The sequence below is a fragment of the Magnolia sinica genome, chromosome 5 (assembly GCF_029962835.1).
Source record: "Magnolia sinica isolate HGM2019 chromosome 5, MsV1, whole genome shotgun sequence".
NCBI classification, from domain to species: Eukaryota; Viridiplantae; Streptophyta; class Magnoliopsida; order Magnoliales; family Magnoliaceae; genus Magnolia; species Magnolia sinica.
Genome location: NC_080577.1, coordinates 77,259,400 through 77,270,763, shown reverse-complemented (window position 1 = coordinate 77,270,763; position 11,364 = coordinate 77,259,400).

The following is an 11,364-nucleotide window of genomic DNA, read 5'->3' as shown; positions in this document are numbered from 1 at the left end:
CCCTCACTCTCTTTTCCATACGAATTTCCTAACCCTAGTTAAGAAAGAGAGGAAAAGAGAGAGAAAGTGAGAGAGAAGTTGGTGAATCATCTTAAGATTCTTTCCTGTTATTCTACATCCTTAAACCATCACTTTTGAATCGTTATTTCGGCGATTCTAAGTTCCTTATTGGGTAAGTTCATCTAACCCTAATCTGTTTTAGAGCTTAGAATAGTCTATGTGTTGATGTAGCTCATTTCTATTCTTGCCATAGGTTATCTAGTCGCCGTTGACGAAGACATATCGTCTAAATCAGTTCAGTGTGCTTTTTCTAGTTTAAGATGCGGAATATATTCGTATAGGTTATGGTTTTTAAGGCTTTCAATGTCAGATAATGGTTTATTTTTGTTGTGGGTGCAATTTCACATGCCAAATGCGATGTTTATATTGCGTTCCTGATATGTTTGTGTTATATTGAGATTTTGTATTCTATATATATGTAGGAAGTATCGTATACATATAAAATATGAACATGTACTTGCCATGATTATTTGTCGCGTACTTGTGCTGATTGTATGTGTGTCAACTCCTTGGCAAAAGGAATTGTCCAAATGCGTGTATTTCAATATGTGTCATGTATGTTAAACCATGTATTCTAAGTGTTTGCAGAAATGTCTGAATGGTTTAAAGTGCAATATATTATCTATTTACGGGCATTGAGAAGCGATTCTCAACTCTCCTATTGGTGTGTATGATTTCCTACGTGCAAGTCACATTCTTTGTTGTTTAACTTCCAGTATTACTTATGTGTAAATCCATGTTAAGTTGATATTCTGTAAATGCTCACATACTACATTATTTGAATTGTTGTTCCATTACTGTTCCAAATGGTATACACATATCTGTTATAATGGAATGTGTTTGGGACTATGGAATAGTCCAGGAAATCAGTAATCGGCCTTGAGTTCGTGGCTGAGGTTACTTTCGTCAGAAAGGACGTGATTTGACGAACCCGAGTCATATTAGAGTCGTCGGCAGTGGTTTGGCCACATGGAGTGTTTGCGCACTCTATGTCGTTCAACCCAACATGGGTTCATGCTAGTCGAGTTCGTTAAGTAACCCGATTGTCCAATGTATGTTCACCATGTATGAACGTTATTGTTTGAATCTAGGGTACTAAACTTACCGATAAAATCTCGTTAACCGTTGTACCTTAATCCGCTAAGACTTATGAGCCGGACATGGTGGTATGGGACACCGTAGTCGAGCTGTCGGCCAACGCTGGGGTGACGAGCCTCCCCGTAGTGACCAGTGAACAACCAAACTCGTGAGCCGATTATGGTGGTATGGGACACTATATTTGTGCTGTTGGCTTACATTGATTGGTGACGAGCCCTTTGTAGTGACCTCAAGCATACTTGGATACTGCATTAAGGTGACGAGCCTTAGAGTAGTAACGAAGGTATGATGGCGTGCATTGATTGGTGACGAGCCCTTTGCAGCGACCTAAAACCATATGATCGTATGAGATGGCTTAGGACTGACGACCCTAGAATGGATCACTGTGTGGAAATTGATATGAGGAAGGTACCTTAACTTCCCAATCCTTTTGTATGAAAAGGACTAATAACAACTTGGTAATCATGTTCATGCACCGCATCTGCATGTGCGTAGAAGTCGCTGGCACTGCGGGAGGATGTCATGCGTAACATAAGATGAAGACGCATAGGGATTAAGGCAAGGGCATGCATCATTCTACATACATCCTTGCATTAACAAGAGTATTTAGGACATGTTTGATTGTACTGCTTTACCATTACTGCTTGATTGATTTGATAACATGTTAACTTTTGCGATATTGTTCCACTAAGTTGATCACTCACTCCCACGTTCTGGGACGGTGTTTAAACACCAACCAGACTCTGTCTTAGATATAGATGTTGATGGAACCCCTGAGGCAGAGCAGGAGTTCGAGGATGATGAGGCCGCATTTTTTTATGCAGTTTTCAAGCGGGTTCTTGTAAGCCATGTCTTGATGCGCGGGAATTTTGGGTTTTCTTTTGGAATAGATAATGTTATTTGATGCTTGTATTTCTGATAACAACACTTGTAAGTATGACATGGCATGTATACGTATTTCAGGGACTTGCACATGTACACATATGTTTCTTTAAGTCTTCCGCTTGCGTCCTTCACTTATCCCTAAATTATGGTTGTAGTTTGGCTTAATCTATTCCCATGTTTTATGTACTCATACAGACAACATACATCCATCATTAAATATGTTGCATAAGTGATGTTTTGAAACTCGGGAGCTGAGTTATGCTCAACCCCCGAATTTCACGACGTTACAACAATCCCTGACAATAGTGCCAAAAACTTGTTCACAACCCCAAGTGTAGGGTTGCGATGTAGTAATAACTCGTGAGAACGAGGTCGAATCCACAGGGTAGTAATAACTTGTACGTATTCTAAAAAGAACTAGAACTAGAAGAAGATTGAAAAGGGTGAGTCCTAGAGGGGGGTCAATAGGACTATGCCAAATAAAAATAAACTTGCTGAAATAATAAATAAATTAGGAAATAAACTCTCCCTAATATTGAAAATTTAAATCAAACTTAGTTCGTAGGACAACTTACACTAAAAACAAAGTTTAGGCAGGACAACCTTATTTCACGAACAGTCGTAGGGATCAAGACTCAAAGTAAAGCAAGATCCAATAGAGCTATCTATTACAAGCATTCACCACATTTGCATAAGTAAAATTACAATCATTCTCCACATATGCAAAAAGTAAACATTCTCCACAAAAACCAAGAATTATAGTGGTTCGGTGTGTACACCAACTATTCTCAAACAACCACACCTACTCCGCTCCCAATAATCACAAACCACATGATATTAGCTTTCACTATAAATAAGGTTTTCATAGGGTCACCTTAAAACCTGATACAATTGTGATTTTAAAAGGCTTATCACAAACAAAAGCTCCACACTAAGATTTTCTGGTTATCTCAGTCAAAAACAACAAATGAGATTTTCTGGCTATCTCAAAGAGACCAAAATACAAAGAATAAAAATGTACTTATCTTCTCCTTAAAGACGTATCTCTTGATGTAGCCTATAGAACCGCTTCTCTTAAAGTAGAATGTTCAATGTCCGGTCACATAAACAAGGGTTCTAAGTTCTATATTGATTTTAAATTAATTCAAACAAAAGGCTGCTTGTTTGAATTCCTCAAGATCTCAAAGAAGCAATTACTCTCTTTAAAGAATAAGATTCATGAAAAGAGATCAGGGAATTAAAATAAAAAGCTATTTAAACAAAATATTAAAATACAGTGCAATAGCTTAAAGATAGTGGGGACTTCTCTCTCTCTTGGTGAAGGCCTTTACTGACTTGGATGAGTAATTTTGGATTGAGAGAAGGCCTCTATTTATAGGCTGAAAAGTTGTTGATTCGACTCGTCTAAGATTTAACAAAATTTCAAATTTTGGGCACGATCGGATAAAATTGTTTTTTGACTGGTCAAAGGCCCTGCTCGACTAGTCGAGGGCCTTATTCGACTGGTCGAGCATGGGCTTCAACTAGTCGAGGGTGCCTGATTTTAGTTGTTGGACTTCGAGTTGAGTAACCCTTGACTGGTCTAAGGCCCTCTTCAACTGGTAGAGAAAGCAACAGAAATATTCATTTTCTAGATTTTAAAATTGGACTGGTTGAAGATTTTCTTAGACTAGTCGAGCCACAATTTAGACTAGTCGATCTAAAGCCTAAACTAGTTGAACTTAAGCCTAACAAAGTGTAAAAACCCATATAAGTTTATCTTTTAAAAACACCTACGTCTAAGGTCTTTTTAGGGTCTATTATACCTGAGAAGACTGAACATTGAAGTTTGAAACTTGTTCTTCTTCTTGTTTCTTCAATAGAACATGTAGATCTTCAACTTAAGTGTATTGAAGATGGAGCTTAATCTTCTACTTGAAGTGTAGTAGAACTTGAACTCATTTAAGCTTGAACTTTCCAACTTCATGACTTGTACTTCAATAAGGTTTCCATAGTAGATGTTGAACTTAACTGACTTAAGACTTGAACTTTCCATCTTGATCCGCATTAGTTAGATCATATCATAAGTTGTTTTGTCTAAATGAAATTTGACAAAAAAAGGTGTGCTTTATTCAATATAGCACTTACAATCTCCTCCTTTGTCACATTCATGACAAAACACTTAGTACAACAATTACAATAATATCTTAAAATTCATGTTGGTGAATTTACTACTACTCTCCCTCAATGTGAGCTTCTCTCTGCTTTGTACTTCCCCTGTATTATAACATATACCATTTCAATGCACAACTCCAACAGCAACAACCATATCAACATTTTCCATTCTAATCAATTAGATAACATCATTCATTCATTATTCACATTCTATATATAATGACTTGTATTCTCTCCCCCTTTTTGTCACAAATTGACAAAGGAAAGAGTAAGCATGTGAACATAATGTAACTGAATCATTAGGATAAGAACTAGAAAATGCATATAATTATGTCCAGGAAAGGAGTTTAACAAAGTTCTCAGGGAGCAGAAAGAGAGCATAGTTCAAGAGTTAACAAGCCGAGCACACACATAGGTAAAGTTTATACAACCCAAATCAACTTAGAAAATGCATAGAAACAAAACTAATCAGACCAAGAGGAATATGGAGTAGGTATACAAGGATCAATCTGGTGAAGTCCTTTAGTAATACGATGAAAATATTTTCGCATGTATTTCATAGAAGCTTTGTGACTTTCAGCTAAAGTATCCTGTGATCCCTTCAACTCCACAACTTTCTCTTCTAATGACTTAAGTTGATCATCAACCTGGGAAGGTTGATAGTCAGGACCAGCTGCATCATCTGATTCAAGCTCAGCAAAATTGTCATCCATGGATGTCTTTTCAGGTAAAGGTTCATCCTCTTCTTCTACTTCTTCATGCTCATCTCTTTGGCTAGGTAGGTAGTCCAGGTTCATCTTATGAATTTTCGTATTATCGAATGGGAGGATTGCCTCGGTGCTTCAGTAGGAGGAATGACAATATTGCAATGAATAACAAGGCTTGTCATGAGATAAGCAAAAGGGACAGACCTGTGGCCAAGATGGATATGAAATTGGATAATTAAGTAGCATATTAATGAGGGAAGACAGATAGGAATGTCGGACACAACAACATGTAGAACACGAGATATGAAGGGAGTAAGTTCAGACTTATTCCCGAACCGAGGATAGACATTGGATGTGAAAATTCAATGAAAAATATTGTATTTGGGTAACATCTTATTGGCACGAAGGGCATTTCCCGAACTCCATTTGGCATTAAACCGACATAGTTTACGGGTAATATCCCAACACTTAGATTCATACATTTTATCAGCAATGGTAAAAATGTGTATGCCTTCATCATTAACATTAATATCCATTTGTTTCAATAAGAAACAAATGCATTTAATTTGAGAGAATTATTTTACTCAATAATTAATAAAAGAAGAATGAAGAGAACAATCACAATATTTATTTATTTTGAATTCATTTACATCCTTTATCTCCTTTGATTCCAAAATAAAATATTTATATAATACAAATATCAAATATCCTAATTATATGGTTCATCCTAATTGATTCCATGCAGAAGATGCTTTGATCTTTCAACCCAAATTAGTCTCTTTTGACCCCTTCAAGATAAATGATCTTTTCTTAAGCTGACTGTCCACACAATGGACTCGTTGTGCGCACATGGCTGTTATGTGGGCCACTTATGCAGATCATGAGTTGTGCGCCCCATCACTGTTGTGTGGATAACTGGTTGTGCATCACACAACAAGTGTTTCCAATACATGAATCCTTCTGAAGTATGGATCTCTCTTTGCTCCTCTAGTACTGTTCGAATGAATCAATTATAAAGGATAGTGCAGTATTTATAGCCTTTCACACGTGTGGGATCATCAAAAGATCAATTGTATGCATACACCCTTTCTGCGGCCATAACAGTTGTGTGTTGCACAATGAAACTTTCAAAATAGCTTCTTTTGTATGCCACACAATGACACTCCCAAAGCATCTCATGTTGTGCGTAGCACAATGACACTTCCACAACTGCTCTTGTTGTGTGCCGCACGATAATTCTTCCACAGCAGCTTCTGTTGTGCGTTGCACAACCAAATGTTTGTAGCATTTATGCCTTTCTTCACAGTTTCCCTTCTCTTCTTCTGATTGATTTTTATGCCTCAACAGATGCCCCCTTGATCCTTCATTTTGGATTTTCTTTCTTTAAGATGAAATGAAGGATCAATTTAGAAACTTTCATTCATTTCACCCTTTGTGGACAACCACTACTCATTGTGAGGAGGGGTCCGCACAACAAACCCGAGTCCAGAGTGCTATATAAGTAGGACTTATGTTCATTTCATCCATTCAGAATCTCGGTCGGCTTCCTCTGTGTAAAAAATCTTTTTCACACAACATCTCCTTGCACTTAATGCATCTCAGTGCACAACACCTATTTGCGCACAACAGACTCTGCACACAACAGTCGCTTCTTGCCCAAAAAATTTTCTAAGTATCCGAATCTTGCTAAATTTTCTTCTTATTTTTACTTTGATAACTTTCATCCCTCAAGCATGAAACATTCGAAAAGCTCGTCTTCAAGAAAGAAACAATATGCATCTTCTTCAGTATCTGGGCAAATTTTCCAACATTCTTGGAATTATGTAGAGATAAATGAGGAGTCTTTAGAACTTCATAACCCTTCTGACAACGAAACAACCATCATTCCCATCAATATACAGCGTCGCTGGTCGATCTTACACAGTGAACCATTTGATCGAAAAAATATCCTTGTTTTCATGGATAATTGGGTCATGAAGGAACCAAGAATTCTGACAAGATATCTAGAAGAGAATGGACCCCACCAAAGAGCCGGTAGGATTCAGAAAATGAGATTTTTGTGTCCATGCCATGATCCTCAGCAACCTTTCCCTGCCCATTACTTTGAAACTGCTCAGAAACTCTTATTTTCTGAAAGACTACCTTGGAATACAAAAATTTTCAGCAATAAGTCTTTTGTATCTTTGTAATTTCTACAATGCTTGGGCTTGAGCCATCACTCGAAAAACACCGTCATTCTGTAGCAAATTAACCTTTTTGATGTAATCATAGCTACGTCAGAACATTTTCATGCAGATGCAGCTATCTTTGGAGGCTTTCTCAATCATTGGTCTCCAATTACTAACTCATTCCATCTTCCTTCGGGCAAAATGAGTATTACCTTATGGGATCTTCTTTGCATAGCAGGTCTTCCCATCATGGGTAATATTTTTGATGCATACATCCCTTTTAATCGTGAATTCGCTCTAGCTTCCGCAGAGGACAACAAATTTGAGATTTCAAAGACCACGCTCGAACTTTTCAGTGCACTGGCTAATTTTTCTCAGCCCAATTACATTACTTCTCTAGAATGGCTAGCTCATTTTTCTCGAAAGCTATGGTACCCTTTCTTCTTCCTGTCTTCTATTTCCAAAATTTTGATCTTGTATGGTCTTGCTTTAATAACTATATCTTCACCTTGATAGCTTTGCAGGCCATAACCATCAAGAACTCAAGACTATTTGCAAGAATATGAAGAATACCACGGAATACAGTTCTTCCTGCAAATTAGCCACTTTTCTAGCTTATTGGTTAAGCTTGGTAATATTTCCCGATTCTGAGTAGATAGATATCATTAGGCCATCTTTCTTCGTGGTCGCGGGTGCAATGGCAGAGGGCTAAAAATATTCATTATCTCCTCTGGCTCTGCACTCCTTGTATCGCGCTTTCAGGGACATTGTCTCTGGTTCTAAAGATCCTTCTTATGAATCCTTTTCTGTTTATGCTCCGTGGCATTTCTTCACAGGCTGGCTAGGAGTGTAATTCCTTTGGACATTTGCTGACTCTGGAAGAGCGTATTCAAACCTTGATCGTCTCCCTCTTCAACATTTTCAACTAAGAAAGATGGTTGAAAAGTCGAATGGCTGGGTCACTAGAAAGATAAAAAGCAATGGTCCTATCGATTTTCATCAATTCCCATTTACTAGCTCTCCCGAAGATGTAATAATTGTTGATGATGATTCCATCTCATTTGGCGAGCATTCTTTTCTTGTCTCCATCAGATCTAGTACTCTTCCTTTGAGGGAAGGGAGTGTATTTTGGCGTGAACCATATTATCCAATTAGATTTGCTCTTCAATTTAGATTCTATCAAACTATACCAGAGACTTGTAATGTTGTCACTAGAGCGATGAGAACTCATGGCATCGGGCCATATAATTGGACTTTGATATGGAAGCAGCTTTTGAACATTCATACCAGATCACATTTCAAAATTCCTAGCTATAATTATCCGGTTAGTGCCTCTTATTGTTGGACGCGTTGGTCGGTTCATCAATATTACTTGGTGAATAATTGTTACCCAGTAGATCATGCTATATGGATTCTTCCCCCACAACTAAGAAGTTATCAGAAAGACTAGGGAATTGGCTATTTTGAAGAAAGAGATGTGCCCCCTCTCCAGGACAACTTTGCATAAAAAAATTTCTGCAGATAATATTTCTAAAATAAAGCCTGCTGATACCCTTAAAGGATGGATAGCCTTTGACACTCCTTTTAAGAATATATCAGAATCTTTAAATTTTCCAAAAGAGAATGACGATTCTTTGTAATTCTATCCTCCTCTGCCCTTGCAGATATTATGAGATAACTCTCCTTTACTATCAGAATGGCAAGAGAAAGATAGGCCTCATTGTCCTCTCTAGAAAGATAAACATATCATAATTGAAGATTTGCCTTCTTCAGAAAGATAAACATATCATCATCGAAGTCTCATAATTGATCTTGAAGCATTTTGACTTTAGAGTAAAAAGTAACAAACATTTTGATCAAACTTGATATTATTGTAATCTGAACTTGTTTCAGAAGAATTATATTTTGCATGTATGTTTAATCTAAGCATGAGATTTTTCATGATTTATTTCATTAGGCAACTTTGCAATTGAGCATATTTTGAATAGAACAATCGAACATATGCATTCGTAATATCAATCTATTTGCAACATTTGATGGTACGCATAGTTCAAGCTCGAGCTAGTATACTTTTGACTGAACATACTTTGATTGGACATGACTTGACTTGACTCGACTAGACTTAACTTGACTGGACATGACTTGACATAACTAGACACTTTCACACACAGTTTAAGCTCATGAGTAGTGGAGCAAGCATGGTTTCATGGACTCGTGTTGGAGTCAGGTCTTATACAAATGGTCTTTGTAACTCTTATAAGTTTGTTGGACTTATCGCAGCCGGAGAATTCACAAACTTCAATCCATCAGAGAGGCCTAGTAAAGCTACCGAGGTCATGAACTCGGTGGGATTTATGCACAGAGTTAGCTGTAGTAACACTTTAGAGTTCACGGGGTGTACAAGGCTACCTTAGGGTACCAAATCTAAGGTCGTCAGTCCATTAATAAGAAGGCTAAAACTCATCCTCATGAGTTACTACTGAAATCAAACCAAGGATCTGGGGGGGTCTTATGCATGGTTGGCCTATCTATGGATAGAGCCAAAGAGCGCATAGTGCAGCCTACTTTTTCTTCATCTGCAAGGTCGGATCCATTCACAGGAGGGCATTTTCTCTCACCTTCCCCTGTGACGCTGTTGGAAGCTATACATACGACATTTGTCTCACGCATGACTGGATGTTGTGGACTTTTGGCCGCTTAGGGCTTTTAGTTGATGGCTCCTTCCGCTGCCCGCATGGGTCTAAGCATGTGATGGCCTATACGAGCTTTTTAGGTCCACTAGCTTCTCACTACTGCCCGCATAATTTTATATATTGCTGATGATGGTAGGTCTTATGCGTAGTTGGTCGTATAGGCTTAATGATCCTATCATGATTGATAAATCGCCGTTGTTGTCGTGATATTTATATATGGTTAACCGTATAGGTTTTGCTAAAGATAACAAATCGATAATTGATATATCGTCATTGTTGATGATGTTTTGATAATGCTCATGATTAAAATAGTGTATTAGCTTGGCGATGATAACAATTTCGATAGGATGACTTTTGTGTCAGCGATTAATGATGACAACAATAATTGCTAATTTGGCAATAATCATCAGCAGCGCTTGACAATAATTGATGATAATATTATTTCTGGTGTACTTGATCTTGATATACTTGATATGCTTGAGGATTTACCTTTGCTTGAGAATTCGCCTTTCGCCTTTTGAGGCTATTTCATCTTTCTACTTGTCTTGCCCCCTTTTGATTAGGAAGTATTATGCTGATAATCTTCATAATCAAAATCACAGTAATATTCAAAGACAATATATCTTAATGTAACGAATTTTGATAAATGTACTGATGCTTTATCATTGCGTATGGATTATCTGAGATTAAAATTTCTCCCATTTTTGAATTAATCAGGCATGTGTACTCTTATCTCTTCCCTTATATCATACACTTTCCTTATGACTATTTCGCCACTATCAATCATTTTCTTTAATATATTCTTTAGATTGAAGCAATTCTCAGTTCGATATCTAAGAAAACGATGATAATAGCAATAGTCACTTTCACTTATTTTCTTCATCTCCTTCGACGGTTTTGGCTATGGCAATTTGATCTTCTCTTCTACCAACAATTTGTTTAGCATAGGAAGTATATATTCTTCTTCAAATGAATACCTTCCATAATCCTTGGACTATCCAAATTCTTGGTTGTATGTTTATTCATGTCTCTTCTATCAGATTTCCTTTATTCATCTTATTGATTCTTTGTCTTTCTTTCTTCTTCCGTGATACTGATTGAAGTTCTTTTAAGATTTCAAAACATCCCATTTTTACAAGACTCTATTTTTGTAGTGATCTTTTCTATATGGCCAGCCTTTTCAATTAGATCATGAAAGGTGCGTATATTCAAACCCATAAGACTCAATGCAATATCTAGTCTTATGCATCCTATGCATAGCTTAATTGGTTCTCTTTTTTCTTTCACCAAATGTAAAGTCTTATACATCCTATGCATAGCTTGATTGGTTCTCTTTTTTCTTTCACCAAATGTAAAGTCTTATACATCCTATGCATAGCTTGATTGGTTCTCTTTTTTCTTTCACCAACCGTAAATATAGTGCCCCCAAGATTCTCCATCGACTAATGAATTCCTTGACCGGTTCATCTTCTCCTTGGTGAATAGAAGCTAAGTCATTTTTGACTTCTTTGGAAGATGATCCAATAAACTGCGAATTATAATGAGATTTTATGATGGAATCTATTGCAACTGGCCATTCTCTTATCACAACAATCTTCC